Consider the following 16,636-nt stretch of genomic DNA (forward strand, 5'->3'; position numbering starts at 1 on the left):
TGATCACTATGGAGGGTCAGCTGTGCAGGGGCTCACTTCACAGAGCAGGACTTACTTCTGTGGGATTCTGGTGCCCCCGAAGTCTGCCCTTTGAGTGTTACTTTGTGGAGATGGTTGGATGGTGCTGTCCACTGGTTGTGGGGCCTCCCAGGAAGTACAGACCAAGGTCATCCACTGCCTGTGTTTTGCCCAGGGCTGTGCAGCATGAGAAACACAGCGATCTGCAGATGGCTGCTACCTGTGTTGGGCTTTGAGGTGCCAAGGAGAGGCCAAGCTGCAAATCAAGGCCACTTGTCACTAGTGCTGGGCCTGGGGCCACTTAGTGAAAGGTAGAGGGCACACTAAGGCCAGATGCTGAGAGATTTTAGGAAAGTTTGAAGCATGAGCCAAGATAGGCCATTTGTATGGAAAAGCCACTGGAAACTAATTGAAGCTACTCTCAATGAAACATTAATATGCCACTCACTGTGCTACATGTTTACACATCATAACTCATTTAATCCTTGTGTGTCAGCAGATACACTCTTTTTTTTTTTTAACACATAGGGAAACAGAAACTTAAAGAAGCTAAGTAATTTGTCTAAAGTCAGACTGCCAATGAGTGACAAAGATAAGTAAGGCTGGTTTAGTACAACTTCAAAGGCCTTGTTCTTTCCACTCTGCCACACTAGCTCTTTGAAAATACAGAACGCTACTTGTTCTATGAGCTTGAACTCCCCTGAACACTCCTTTACTCTCCTCCATCATTTGGAAGCCTATACTCACTGTTTAACACTCAGTTAAATTATTTTTAACTCTTAAGTGGATCTGATCATTTTCCCCTTATATATATTGTATACATTTATCTCTCTTATTACTTCTAATCTTATTATTAGCTCTGTCTCATTTTATTACCTGTTTATGTCTTATTCAGCTTTTATCTGTCCTCCTAACACTGTGATTTGTTCTTCTAACGCTGTATTGATTCTTTTAGAAAAATCATTTTGCAATATCATGATAAGATCCACTAGACGTAAAACCGTTCCTTAGAGTAGAACTTTCCCCTGCCATGGACTGGAGAGACATTAATAACAGCATCCTCAGATTCATCTGACTGAAAAGTTATGAAAGAATTGCCTCTCAGAAAAACCCCTAACAACAACATATCCTTTGTTAAAACGGTGCCTTGTTGTTATTAGATTGAATTGAAATTCACATTAATAAAAATAATTTAATCAGATAAAGGAATTTTGGGTTCTAGCAAAGAAGAAAATATAGCGTTTCCTCCGAAGCTATGAAATTGGCAGCAAAATATTTGGTATTCACTTAGGAGATTCTTACTACCTATAACTGAATGGACAAATTACTAGTTGTATAGCTTTCAAGATGTTTCTTAATCTCTCTGAGCCTCTGCTTTCTTTATAAAATATGAAAAATGATATTTAACTTGTGCCATTGTTGTTAAGTACTTAAAATTACATATTTAAAGTGCCTGGCAAATAAAGTTTATGTTGAACAAAGAGAAGCCATTAATGTTACTAGTTTTATAAGCATTATCATGATTGTTTGTATTTTTAGTATACATCTAGTCAAATTTATTAGAAACAATTCAGGGCATATTAAGGTTGATTTGGTAACTACTCTTGGCAATATATTCTTTTTTTGCACAAATTCAAAAGTCTCCAAAGTTTTATTTTATTCTAACTATTTCTAGGACTTATAATTCAACCTATGAGTAGGGAATTTCAGACCAAAAAAGACTCCCCAGGATCACATGTCAACAATAGAAAAAGGTGTCACCAACCCCTGACCATGGGCCAGGTACTATGCTAAATGCTTTATCTGTAGTATCGAATTTAATCCTTACAACAGCCATTTAAGGTAGGGAGTGTTGCAAAAGAAGACAACAAAGTTTATGAGAGGTGAACAGCTTGCCCAAGTTCATACAATAAAATACAAAGCTGGGACTCAAAGTCACATCTTTAAAGCCCTCACCCTTTAACTGTCATTCATTACTATTTTCCAGATGACCCCAACCCTCTGCTCTCCAATCCTGCTAGCTCACTAGGAGGTCAATCCAGGGTTTGTATCTTCTTAACCATAAAGCTAACAGTAAAACCAACCTGAACCAAAAGAAAGTGCTTGATATCAGGAAACCACATTGTCATAAAGGTGTTACAAATTATTTTTCTAACAAAGCAGGGGGCAATCAATACTGGTAGGCATTAGCAGTTCTAACACTAAGATTAGCTTTTCTTACAAGCACTTAGCTATGTATTTTACTAACACTCAAAAGGATTCTCCTGACTTGCGTTGTCTTTGATTCTGTTTATCAATAAAGAGCAGAGCCTGCTTCTAACCCATAGACACCACCCACATAACAGGGTACATCACCCTCAGAACTAGTGAAAGTGCAAGTCCTCTTCTTCATTATCAGAATTCTTTCCACTTTGTTGCTGTGGCTTAATAAATGAGACATTTCCATATATAAAGAAAATGAGGGTTAGAGGTAGCAAGAAGAGATACTGAGATCCATCCATGGAGATCACATTTTTAAAAGCACTTAGGGACAGAAAAATTAATCTTCTAACCTAAAAACATGCAAACTGAATTGAAACATTCTCTTTCCCCCAAAAATGTTTAAAATTGAAAATGATTCTGTCATCCTTATTAAAAGTAACTGTAAGTATCCCTCTAAAAAGCATGGTATAGCCCAGCAATAGTTAAGGCCAAAAAAGGCTTTAGTTGGCTTTCCTTTAATCAAGAAGGGAATTTTAGTTTTAAGTCTTCGAATTTTATAGTATATGTGTGCATGTGTATCTAAGTAAAATGAAATGGAGTTATAAACTTTCAGATTTAATAAAATCTTCTTGAGAAACTCTCTCTACAATTATCATTTGCAATTAATTAGAGCTGTCCAGAGAACCACTAATTCCAAAAGAATTGCTGTGTTTCTTGCTATGAATATGGTTGCCCCTAAATTCCCACTTGGTACAGAAAAGTTGTGTGTGGTGGAGGGTATAAATCTGGAAGAGAAAACATGATTTCATGTCTTTTAGACTCCGGCTTTAGCTAAATTTTTTTTATAGTGGCTCACCTAACAAAATAAGAATGACACAAGACCAGTAGAAAATGCACAGAATGTTCCAATACTAAAATATCCAGGTTTGGAGCTCAATATTTTTGGTTTCTAAAATTTGACCTAATAAAAATTATTCATAGGCTGAAGTATAAGGAGGGAAGGAACTAATTTACCTAATGTACTCTCCTTGAGGACTGAAAAGATTGACATGGATGTTTAATCAAGTATAAATAAATAAGATGGAATTATTTTACATCTTATCATATGAAGCAGACTGGTACTTTCTTGATTAAGAAAGACAAAAGATCCCTGGCCTGTATGGCTCAATTTGTTGCAGCATCGTTCCCTAATCAAAGGGTTGCTGTTCAATTCTCATCCAGGGCACCTACCTAGATTGTGGGTTCAGTTCCTGGCCTGGACATGTACAATCCCTGGCCCAGGCGCATACAGGAGGTAACTGATCAATGCTTCTCTCTCTCATCGATGTTCCTCTCTCTCCAAGAAGCAATGAAAAAATGTCCCAGGTAAGGATTAAAAAAATAAGAAGAAAAGAAAAACAAAAGGACACTTGTCCTCCCCTCCAAAGTCAAGGGGGAGATGAGAGAAACCAGACAACCCCGCACAGTTGTACATTCTGTGCATTGCTTAAACCTGCCTGACCAAGAGGGCAAATGGGTCGGAAATCTAAGCTCTATCTGCCTAGCTGAACTCCACAGGTCTTTGGAGCAGGCTCTCTGCCAGGTGAGCCAAGTCAGACACATCTCATCTGCCCAGTGAGTGACGTTTCCTAATTTATCCACCCAGAGAGAGGACTCTTCTTTAACTTGTAGAAGGTCCTATAGAAGCTGGTTATGGTCCGATGAAAAGACTACATTCTTTATAAAATACTTTTTCTGTAAGTCTGAACTTGTTTGTGCTCAATTTCTCATGTGCCTTATTCATTCAACAAGTATTTATTGAGTCCCTTGGCTATGCCAGACACCAATACACCAGGAACAAACCATAGGTACTGACCACAGGAGCTCTTTGGCTGGGGACATGGAGATAGCAATGAAAGATCATAATGTGCAGTTACTTATAGTCTTGTGGGGTCATGCTCCTGAAATTACCATGACTGACAAACTGAAGCTGGAAAAATTATCTGGTAGGAAATAGGAGATCTGGAAGGATCTCATTTCCACAACTAATCTGATTCCTCAGTTAAAAACCTGCCCCAACAGCAAATGTTTCTCTTGGCTAATTTTATTTAACTATTCAGAAAACATTGCTGCATGTCTATGATCTGTAAAACTATAGAATTTCCTACCAATTCCATAATTTGTGGATTCTATAGTTCTAATACAAACTCAATCCTTTATCAGTATATGAACGAGGGCAGGCTCTCTGCCTCAGTTCTTCACTTGTTAAATATGATTATAACAATATATTAACTTTACAGAATTGTTATGAGGATTAAATGAGATAAATCATATAAAGTGACTAGCACATAATAAATATTCTATATTTTCTGCATTTATTTTAAAATTTATAAATCTAATGTTGCTGGCAGGTCTGAATATAATGAATGATTTGGGTTTTGGAGTTAAAAAAAAATTTCCCTTTGGTTCATTTTCACAATTTTCAATAAATATATATTCCTTTCATGAGCCTTTCACAAGTCTGATAGTTTAGGACTGATTTTCTAAATCTGAAGAATGGAGAGTAATAGTAAAAATATTGGTTCTAAAGTCATACAGCCCTGAGTTCAAACTTGCCTGTGCCACACCTCAACTTGAACGTATTTGACATCAGAATCATCTTAGAATTAATGTGTATAAAAGGCCATGTTTCCTTCTCTCCCTGAAAAGCTATTGCTAAACCAATAGTGTTTTGGTTGTTAGAAGTTTTGGTGTGTGAGGGCCCTTTGTTTTTCTGTCTTGCATTGTTTTTATTTTTATAACCTATTTTGTCTTGACATTTACAAAACAATAATTTGTGTAATGATAAGTAATTGCTTTTAACTCCTTAAGCTGTTATTTCTTGATTCTTAAACTTATTTTACTCACAAGCCTATTTCTTAAAGTTGATGTGAGAAGCAAATGAAATAATGAATATGTAGTGCCCGGCAGGAAGTGAATGAGTTATACATGTTAGCCTTTAATAATTTGTATCTACATTTTGCATTGAGGAGATGAAATATATAAACAGATCCTCTTTCTCTGAAGTAAACCATAAAGCTGATCCCTCTAGAAGGAATCATTATCATTATCATTGGCTTCTTTATTTTAAGGAAAATACCTCAGAAGATTAGAGATCTCAAAATTTGGCATTTATATGTAAGCGAGAGGTTGCTATAGTGTGAAGGTTATTTTAATAGGATGAGTAGAATCAAAAGGTCATTTGCAGATCAGTCCCCTAGTGATCATATATGGAAACCATCCTTGAGGAAGTGGCATAGACTGAGACCTGGAGGAGGAGCAGGAGTTAGCAGGTAAGCACAAGAAAAAGATCTGCAAGCAAGAGGAACAGCTTGTGCCAAGTCCTGAAGGTGAGAGGGAGTGCGGTGTGTTGGAGACTAACCAATGCTATTCATAAGCTTTACTGTATCTACAAAACACACTGAATATTTGACCATAAGGAATGAATGTACTTCTTTCAAGATTAGGGGATCATTCCTAAATCACAGAACTTTAGAAGTTAGAGATCAAATTAAAGTTTTGTCTTTTGTTTTCTGTTTTTTTAATATAAGGAAACCCAAGTTAGAGATGAATGAAAGGGAAGAGAGAGGGATAGAAAGAAGGTAGCTAACATGATGGGTACCTATTATGTATCAATAAGTGACATTATGCATGTATAATAGATGAGATATAGAGATATTAAATAACTCACTCAAAGTCATAGCTTTAATAAGAGTAGGTCAGAATTCAAATTTAGATCTATGATCCTCCTGGTCCCTGGATCATTTTCACTATATTCTCTGGAATTTGTGTGAGTTCACCCATATGTGAATTTATCTCCATAATGACATTATAATTGCTTGTGTTTTACTTCTGCATTAGTTTATAAGCTTCTCATGAGCTTTTTTCTATTTTCAAGCACATTGCCTGGAAGGTGGATGAATCTAACAAGGACATCGGATGATCAGATGGCTGGGTGGATGGATGGATGGGTGGATGGATGAAAAGATGAATGGACAAGTGAGCATTTTAGAGATTACTTGGGTAAATTTTTCCGAGGTCTATACAATTACCTTTCAACATTTTGTGACACTCTCAAATATAGTTCTAAATCTAATTATTCTATATTTCAAAAAATCAATAAAAAATCCACCATAATTTTCAATAAAAAAATGTAAAATGGAGCCCTGGCTGGTGTGGTTCAGTAGACTGAATGCTGGTCTGTGAACCAAAGTGTTGCCAGTTCAATTCTCAGTTAGGGCACATGCCTGGGTTGCTGGCCAGGTCCCCAGTTGGGGGCATGTGAGAGGCAACCAATCAGTGTTTCTCTCTCACATCATTGTTTCTCTCCTTCTCTTTCTCTCTCCCTTCCCCTCTCTCTATAAGTAAATAAATAAAATCTTTAAAAATAAAAAATCTATATAAAAATGTAAAATGGAGTAGTTCTGAATAAAAGTAGTAAGTGGCAAATCCAGGAAAAGAAGTCTCTAATATCTGACTTTTGGGCATATTTGGCATGAATATACTGAACAGTTCTGATTAGAATTATGCATGGCTGGCCTTTTAAGTGATAGAAACAGTCCAATTCTGACAATATTTTTTGATGAAAAAACAATTCTAGACTGATCCTTAAAGGGAGAGAAAAGCTAGTATTTTACCACATTTACTACCTTCATACTGATATTACAATGATGCTATCAGATAACAAATTAAATGTAGATTATGGTCAGGAAAGACACGGAACATATCTAACCACTGGTACATACAGGCACCAACTAGTCAGAACAGATGCTATGGCCTAGCAGAAGATTGCCTCAATACATCAGAACAGGTGCCAGTGTAAATGAACAGTCCAATGACTAGGTAAGCATGATTACAGCCCAGCTCATAGGAGCACAGATATGGTAGATGAGGAGCAGAGAGAAATTGATAAAAGGATAGAGGACCACAAAACTAGTTATAATGTGAAGACTCATTTTTAGGAATAGGATAGAGCACTGTTTCTAAGATTTAACTACATAATGCATATCAATCCTGTAGCGAGGCACAAGGGTTACTTTAAAAAGCGCAAATCAGATGCTTGTATATTTGATGCTGGATAACCTGAGCATTGACCTAGATGTCCTGATGAAGGATGAGACTGGTCCAATGGTCTCTGGGTTAAATTAAACCTCTAAGTAGAGATTACTTGATTCAACTGTGGGGAAAGGAGAAAACCAATCTGACTTCAAAAAATATCTATCTATCACTTGCATTATCAGGACCAGCTTCCTTTCTTCTTTCCTTTTACTTTTTTTCTATCTGAGTTACCTGGAATCAGTTTCTGTTACTTGCAATCAGAAGACTGTTACATAAGATTTTACCTTAATTCTGTCTAAGCTCATCAGCTCTTTGAATAACCTACTGTTTACTCATTAGTTATTTCTGCAGATGCTTGTGTCATTTGTGAGTGTAGTTCTAAAATATTTCGGACATAATGGACAAAAACTACTTGAATAAGATTTATCAATATAAGTAATAGACTTTCCCCCCATGACTTTATATCGAAGGGGCCATTATCAGTTACTGACCACACAAGTTTCAATACTCTCTCTCCACAGACCCATCTCATGGTTCATACTGCCTGTTCTCCCACAAATGCTCTTGTTAAGATCTCTGCCCATAAAGAGTGTGTTTATCCTTAAAGGAGTGATTTAAATATCAGCTCTACAAAGACTTTCCTATTTCACAAGATAGAACTAATCCCTCCACATATGTGAGTCCTGGAAACATCACCACTGTTGGAAGAGGGCCCTGGTGCACCTTGAACTGCAGATAAATAAACTCCTCAAAGAATTCATCTTAGGTTGTCCATGGCTACAATACATATTAAAAGTTATATTTATAACTCATTGGCATAAATAAGAATGTATTAATATTATACACTAAAACTTTACTTTGACCTAGAAGTTCATTTTTTCTTTCAATTTCAAAAGAAATTAAATCATTTTCATGGCCCCTTGGCACTGACCCCACTATGTCTAATGAGTACAGTTTCTCTGTGTGCGTGTCTCACTCATACATTTTTCTCACTTATATAATCTACAGGTTAAAGGAGCTTTTCTAAAAATGGACAAGATTGGTTCCAGAATGTGGGGACAGGACCAAACTTGAGGTAAGGGTAAAATAATTCAGCCTCAAGGGGGTTCCTTTAAAAAAATCTTTTGTCGTTTTCCTAATTGAATGATTCAAACATATAATGATTTTTTAAATTTCTAAACCCATTTACAGTTTTCTAAGTAAAAGTTTAAACTTTTCTATATAGAACTAGGGTGACTACAGGCATTAGCAGAAATTTGTTTTCTTTGAGCAATATTTGAGTTAATCTGAAATAAAATACCTATCTTTTGCATGACGCTTTACAATTTACAAAGTGCTTTCACATACTCCTATGTTACTCATTTTATTTGCACATCCAACTCAGAAGGTTGGTCTCTCTTATTTTTCACTTGACAGGCAAAAACAAAAAACAAAAAAAAAAAACAAGCCTCAGTAGGACTGAGTGACTTACCCAAGGTCACACAGCTGGTAGTGCAGTCTGGGATTCATGCCCAGTTCTTCTAGTTCCAGGATTTCATATTTTTTTCCACTACATCATGCTGCCCATAGAAAAAAAAGGATCTATGTAAACATATGCACAGAAATGTTGAGCTCATACTTAAAAATATATTGATGTAATTTTAGAAAACCTAATGGTATTTCTGGATATGTAATTGTACTGTGGGTTTATTTCTAAATCAGTTTAACAAGAAGATCGTTGACAAAATTTGTTTTTATTGGAAGTCCAAATAAACTGAACAATATTTTAATTTACGTGAAATTCTATGGATCATGAGTTCTGGTCAGCATCATAATAAATAAAATGGAAATGTATAAATAAGTCCATATTGTTAACTTCAAGTTCCAAGCCTGTGTTCTTTGGTTGTTAGATTTCCCTTTTCTTCCTTTCTCTTCTGTTTCTTGAGCCTCACCTTGACAGCAAACTCCTTTCAGACTCTCATTGGGTAAACAAGCTACAACAAACTGGACTGTGAGAGTTATGTTATATCAACTCCTTTGCTCCTAAAGAGGTGATTTTCTCACAAAGAAAACAAATGGAAGGAAGGAAATGGCGCCAATCAAGTCTTAGCTTGAAAAAGACAAAACTCTGCATGAAGACTAAACCACACATTCCAGCTTGTACAGTCACTCTTCAAAAGAAGTTGCACAAAACAAAGAATGAGATTTCAGAAATTTCAGGACATGTGACACAGTGTCATCCAATACACATATTAACCCTTTCCAGTATAAATTCAATAGTACTTTTCTCAGTTCTAGAAATTATATTGTACTCAGTTTGTAAGGTCAGGAAGTGAATAACTGTGAATGTGAACATGTCACCTCAGTTCAACTTCATTGTTATTACCCACAAAAGAAGGATCAGGAAATAGTTATACAAATCTTCTGGTATGCATTGCTGAAGTTTCAAAATATTTGTGCATTATTTTACTCAGACGTAAAAATCATTAAGTTAATTTTACAATGATTTTATATATCTTAGCATCGTTTGCTTTTCAATATCTTTTCTATTTAAATATTTTATTGTTTATACTATTACATTTGTCACAATATTTCCCACTTTGCCGCATCCACCCAGTCTGTCCCCCTCCCCACTCCCACAGTCAATCCCTAGATCATTATCCATGTACATGGGTCATTCATATATGCTCTTTGACTTTTACATATCTTACCATATGTAATTCTCATTTGCCATAAAAATACAAATAATTATATGTATTTTTTAAAAACATACAACCTAATTTCCTTATACATTTTATTTTTCACTACTTTTTGACCTCTGGATCACAAAACACAAGGTGCATGTTAGCTAACCTCATGAAGCTAGCACTGTACAAACTACTTTATCTCCAGCAGACATCCCAACCAGAAAGTCAGCAATTCAACCAAATGCTGCATTACAACCTGGCTGGATACAGCAATGAAGTCCTTGAAGCAATGTTTGCACAGTGTGAGTTCCTTGTACTCAGGCAATTTGTTGCCATAGTAGTGAATTTCATTTCAAAATCTAAGTAAAATATTTGCTCCCCCATATTCAACTGATTGGCATATGAAATGTTCCCAAGAATTTGGAAAAAAAAAAAAAACACCATTATTGGAACTAAGAGGAAATACTCACTACAGATGGGATGCTTCACAGAGCAGATGGACATTGGGGGATAGTTTTATTTTATTTTTTAAATTTTTATTGAATTTATTGGGATCACACTGGTTAATAAAATTACATAGGTTTCAAGTGTAATGCATAATTTGTGTATTCTATTGTGTATTGACCACCCAACATCAAGTCTTCTTCCACCATCGTTTCATCCCTTTACCCTTTTATACCCGCTTCACTCCCTTTTCCTTATGGAAAGTCTGTTATGGTTCAGGTGTGTGTCAAGCACTAGGGCTATGATGATGAAGAAGACATAATCTCAAACCTCAAAGAACTCAAAGAGACTATTATTATCATGTCTCCAAAATCTAGCATACTGGTTGGCACATAATACGTACTCAATAAATCTACTGAATCAATGGAAGACCTGCTACTACTGCAAAAGCTGCTACAAACAGACACACTTGGGAGCTCTAAGCCAGAGGGCAGAGTAAATAAAAGGAGAAGGCATGAATAGAATGAAGGGAATAATAATAGATATGCTGGTTTTAGGACCCTGGCTGGTTTGGCTCAGTGGATTGAGCGTCGGCCTGCGAGCTAAGTGTCGCTGGTTCGATCTTCCAGTCAGGGCACATCAGAGAAGGAAAACTCTGACTCCAAAAAACCTCCGCTGCCTTGCGGCATACCTCTTCAGGGGAAAGGTTAGGGGAGTAAACCCCGACAGAAAATCCGGAGCCGGAGTCCCTAAGGCGGTTTGACGTTGTAGTCAACACCGGCAACTCCTGCGGCGCACCTGAAGCCAAGCTGTATTGACTCCGTCTTTCCCTTGGACCCTTCAGCTGCGAAGAGAGGGGGGGTCTGCTGCATGGGCAACAGCAGACCCTCCATATCACCCTGCCCAGGCTCTGTAGCTTCAGCGTCACTGGAGAGGACACTCCAGCGTCATCGCAAGATGTCGATTCAACACGGTAGGAGCCAGATACCGTGTCACTCCCGAGTCGGACTGCACAGCCATTCTCGGCGGTGCAGATAGACTCTTAAGAAGCTACACCATCGTCTCTCGAGACGGATGGCTGCCGCCGACGACAACGACGACGACTGCTGGTTTTACACAAGATGGAAGAGAAATTTAGTGAGGAAAAATATTCTTAAAGTGAAATATGTAAGTGAATCCTATCAGAAAGGAAAGAAAGAAGCCAACGAAGACACTAGAAAGTCAAAAATTTACAATAAAAATTTGTACCAGAAAACCAAAACTTACTCTGAAACTGAAAATCCAACTTCCTTGATAAATACAAAATGCTGTGCCAACTTAAACAAAGTATAAAATTTTAAACAAAATTTGGAGACTTCAGTCATGATTTGCCATTAACAAAATCATCAGCTTTAAAATTTCAATTTTTTTTCAGCCATTTCAGCCTCCTATCCTAACAATGATACACTATTAAACATTGGTCCTCCATAGTTCTCCTTAAATAGTTTAAAATTTTTATTTTAAAAATTAGAGAAGAAATGTTGTGCCATTCATATAGTGATGAAAACTGTCAAAATAAAATTAATAAAGAACACACTTTGGGAAAAACTAGCACTGACATAATTTATGACTATCCCAGAAAGTGTTTAGTTTAATTTTTATTTTACTTTTAATAAAATTATACAAAGCAATAAGTGGAAATTATTTGCACAAGTCTACTGAAAATAATTTTTTCATCTTCACAATGAACTTTTCATCTATTTAAATTAGTAGAATTGGAATCAGAAATACAAGCTAGTCATCAATTTGCCTAAATTGTTAGTATCTGCCAAGGTTCAGAGAGCAATCGGCAGATCAGACAAAGCAGAAAATGCAAGAATATGATATTTCAGATCTCAGTGACACTGTCTGTGGGTGATACTTAAATTGGAAAGCATGGTAAATCTTATAAGGGCTATTCCCATGTAACCTTTCCGAGAGACAGGAATTATTGACATATAAATTAATGTAAGATTGTGACAGATTTCTTCATTCTTATGGCTAAAATGTAGCCAACTATCAAAGAATTATCTGCTGCTAAAACAGCTCTTAGTTTGTTACTGTTAATAAAGCCTTTTCTATTCTAAAAATCCAACAACATTAAAGTTCTTTAAAAAGGCCTTCACCTCCCAATAAAATATATTTATGCTTGCTTTATACAGTAAAGTCATACAGACATGATACATGTTGGCCCAAAGATCTATACAATATTAAATGCATTTATTTTATTTTAAATTTTTTTTCATTAAGCAGAAAAATTCTGAATTGCAAAACACAAATTTGACCTGCTCAGTGGTATTGTTTAGAGATGAATGATTACATTTTATTTGGTACTCTATAGTTTAATCTTGCAACTGCTTAGCCACTTAGACAGTTGAGGCTTAGTGCCTCAAGTATTTCAGATTATTAAAATTTTAGATTATTAGGATATAGATTTGCTTTAAATCTATACCTATTCTATTCTTATGAAAGCTGGTGACAAATTAAAATACATATGCAAGTAGCATAGTATTGCAGCCAAATTGTTGAGAACTCTGGCCAAATTTGATTCTATTCAAGAACAGATTTTCATTTTCAAAAGATATAATGGCAACTACCAAAATTAGTAAAAATTTCTATTTACACAGGCTCCTTATAGCCTGTGGACATCAGTGTACCCCAGGGCTACAATAACCAGTTTTGCTCTATTTAACTAACTAAATAATAGATTGGGACCTATCAATTCATTTTGGAAATAAAGGGAATAATTCCATTAGAAACTATTGGAGCAGTACATGGAACAAGGACCCTCCCATTGGAAGCAAAGCCAGTATTTTGTATGATACTGAGAAGAGAACACTGAGAATATGCCAGCATTTTGAAAATATAAAGGGAAGTCTAACCAAGAACAAATGACCTTCAGAAGGTCAAGAAAGGCAAGATGTTGAAGTTCCAGAAAGCAATGAGGTTCGGTATGCTTAAAAAGAGGTGATAGGAATAGGGCATAGATAGCTTTTGATACAGAAAACATGCTTTGCATTTAATTAAAATAGAGCACAGTTACTTCTTTTCTGCAAGTATTTTCTCAGTACCTTAAGGAAAGGCCTAGATATCCATTGGCATCTCTTCCTGTAAGTGTATGGCAGTATCTCCTTGACTACAGGAAGTTTACTGCTCAGCAGCACATTGTTATGTTGCAGCTAGGACAAAAAGCAACACCATCAATGAAAATAATTATGTGATAAAACTATGAACTTTTTTGTTAAAACCCTATAGACACCATCTGGAAAACTGTGATTTCAAATGAATCAACATGTTTAGAAAACTTCCAGTAACTCCTACTAAAAATTGTATACTATTAAAATAAATTCATATGTTGCTAGCACAAAAACACTCTTTAGACAATTAAATTTAATTACTTTACAATTAAAATGGTACCATGCTAGAAAAAAACAGTATTTTAATTGTCATTCCTAAGCATCCTCCCATTCTCCCATCTTATTTATCTGCATGAACATTCATTTTACCCTACTAGTATTATTTGGGATTTGAGAACTAAATTATTTTTCAAATCCTCTAGTAGGATTTATCTGAAATGATAGATAATAGTGAGAAATGTAAAAGGTACAAAATTAGCAAATATTTAGGCAAACAAATGAAAAACCTAAAAGTGAAATTTCATATATTTCCTATGCCTGGAAATTCAAAAGAGCTCATAATCATTTTTCCTTCAGACTCTTCCTATGGTATTTCATTAGGTATTATTGCCTCCTAATGGATGAGTTATCTTGTGTGCACATCTACCTTCCTTACCGGGGACTTCCTCTGGTCCGTGCCCACATATCTACATCCGCAGAGCTAGGAAAATAATGGGCCAAATTAAGTTGTTCAAATCACCAGCTCTGGTGAGTTCCCACCAACTCGAGCATTTTCATCTTTGTTGATAAGGCAACGAAAGTATTTTTGTGAACATTGTCTACTTTCATAACAGGATTATCTTGTTCAAGTGGACTAGAACTTACTTTGTGGTGGGCTTTTCTTTAAGAAGAGGATAAATCGTAATGGAAGGAGACTTGACTTGGGATGATGAGCCCACAATGCAATGTATAATTTATGTATTATAGAATTGTACACCTGACACCTATGTAGTTTTATTAACCAATACAACCTCCAATAAATACAATTAAAAATATATTAATTAGAACTCTAAGGAACATAACATTAGTTATGCTCACCTAACATGTAAAATATGCCATCCCTTTTCTATTGAAAATCAAGTTTCTCTTATGAGAACAATATGTTTTTCGAAAGTACTGTACTGTGGGTATTTTTGTTTTTGTTTGTTTTCTTGCTTATTTTTGTCTCAACTAAGATGTACTAATATCTGTAAGCTTTGACAAAGTTCACTGCAGCAAATCTGTTTACTTCCAAAGGGCAGATTTATCAGAAGACTTTTTTTCTATTTTTTTCTTTTTTTTATTGCCTAGAAATGCAACTGAGGATCTGCACCAAAAGACCTCTTACTTCGAGTGTTTTTCATGAAACAACACAAGTGTGTCTTATCATTTGATTTACCATTTCCATATCACTTCATCAGGATTGCCTGATTTTTATCTATGTGTGCTCTGGGAGGGATGGCTCAGTTTTACTCCAATCATACATGGCAGAGAGTTCCTTTGTAACTATGTGATTTTTAAATGAAATCTACTTGCAATATCTGGAGTATGTCAGTCAATCTTCTTTGAATTTTCTCAAAGCAATTTTCCCGCATCTCTTTTATGACCCCTGGTATGTGTTACAGGCTGATGTATATTCCCTCAAAGTTTATACCTCAGAATGTGGCTGTATTTGGTGATAGGGTCATTAAAGAGGTAATTAAGGTAAAATGAAATTATTAGGGCAGGTCTTGACTCGATATGACTTGTTTCCTTATTAGAAAAGAAGATTAATACATAGATATGCACAGAAGGTAGGCCATGTGAAGACACAGGAAGAAAGTGGCCATCTGCAAGCTAAAGAGAGATGTCTCAGAAAAACCAGCTCTGTCAGCACCTTGATATCAGACTTCTAGCCCCCAAAACTGTGAGAAAATAATTTCTGTTATTTAAGCCGTCCAGCATGTGATATTTTGAATGGCAGCCTCAGCGAACAAATGCAGTGCACCACCTTGGGCAATAGTTATGTATGCATATATACTAGATTCTAGGGGTAAAACTAATGAACTCCATGGAATCAAACTCCATGTTCTAAACATTTGTGTTCTCTACAACACACTCCTCTGTAGACAATACATATTTAATAAATTTAAATTGAGTGATTAAACTTATTAATTTTAAAGTATGGAAATGTCACAAAATTTAGCTACAAAAATATTTCAAAACAAGCTTAGAAATACAATTTAAAAAGACATTTGACTACTCGGCCATATAAAAGAAGAAAATTTTATCCTTTGCAACAGCATGGATGAACTTGGAGAACATTATGCTAAGTGAAATAAGCTAGTCAGAGAAAGAGACATACCATATGATTTCACTCATATGTGGAATATAGAAAAGAAAATTTTTGAGGTAACTCCATACTGCTTTCCACAGTGACTGCACCAATCTGCATTCCCACCAACAGTGCAGTAGGGATCCCCTCTCTCTACATCCTGGCCAGCACTTGTTGTTTGCTGATTTATTGATGATGTCCATTCTGATAGGTGTGAGGTGATATCTCATTGTGGTTTTAATTTGTATTTCTCTGATGATTAGTGATGTTGAGTATCTTTTCACATGTCTATTGGCCATCTGTATGGCCACCATGGAGAACCATCCATGCAGGTCTTTTGCAAATTTTTTATGTTGTTTGTTTTTTGGTGTTGAGTTTTGTAAGTACTTTATAAATTTTGGATATTAACTTCTTATCAAATGTATAGATGAATATGTGCTCTCATTCTGTGGCTTGTCTTTTTATTTTGTTGATTTCCTTTGCTATGGAAAAATTTTTTAGTTTGATGTAGTCCCATTTACTTATTTTTTTTCTTTTGTTTCCTTTGCCTGGGGATGAAAACAACTATGGGACATTTGAACAGTGGAATACTACTAAGCCATGAAAAAGAAGAAAAAGAAGAAGAAGAAGAAAATTTTGCCCTCTGTGACAATATGGATGGACCTGGAGAACATTGTGCTAAGTGAAATAAGCCAGTCAGAGAAAGACAAATACCATATGATTTCACTAATATGTATAATCTA

Source organism: Furipterus horrens, unplaced genomic scaffold, assembly GCF_987537825.1.
Source record: "Furipterus horrens unplaced genomic scaffold, mFurHor1.1.pri manual_scaffold_12, whole genome shotgun sequence".
Lineage (NCBI taxonomy): Eukaryota > Metazoa > Chordata > Mammalia > Chiroptera > Furipteridae > Furipterus > Furipterus horrens.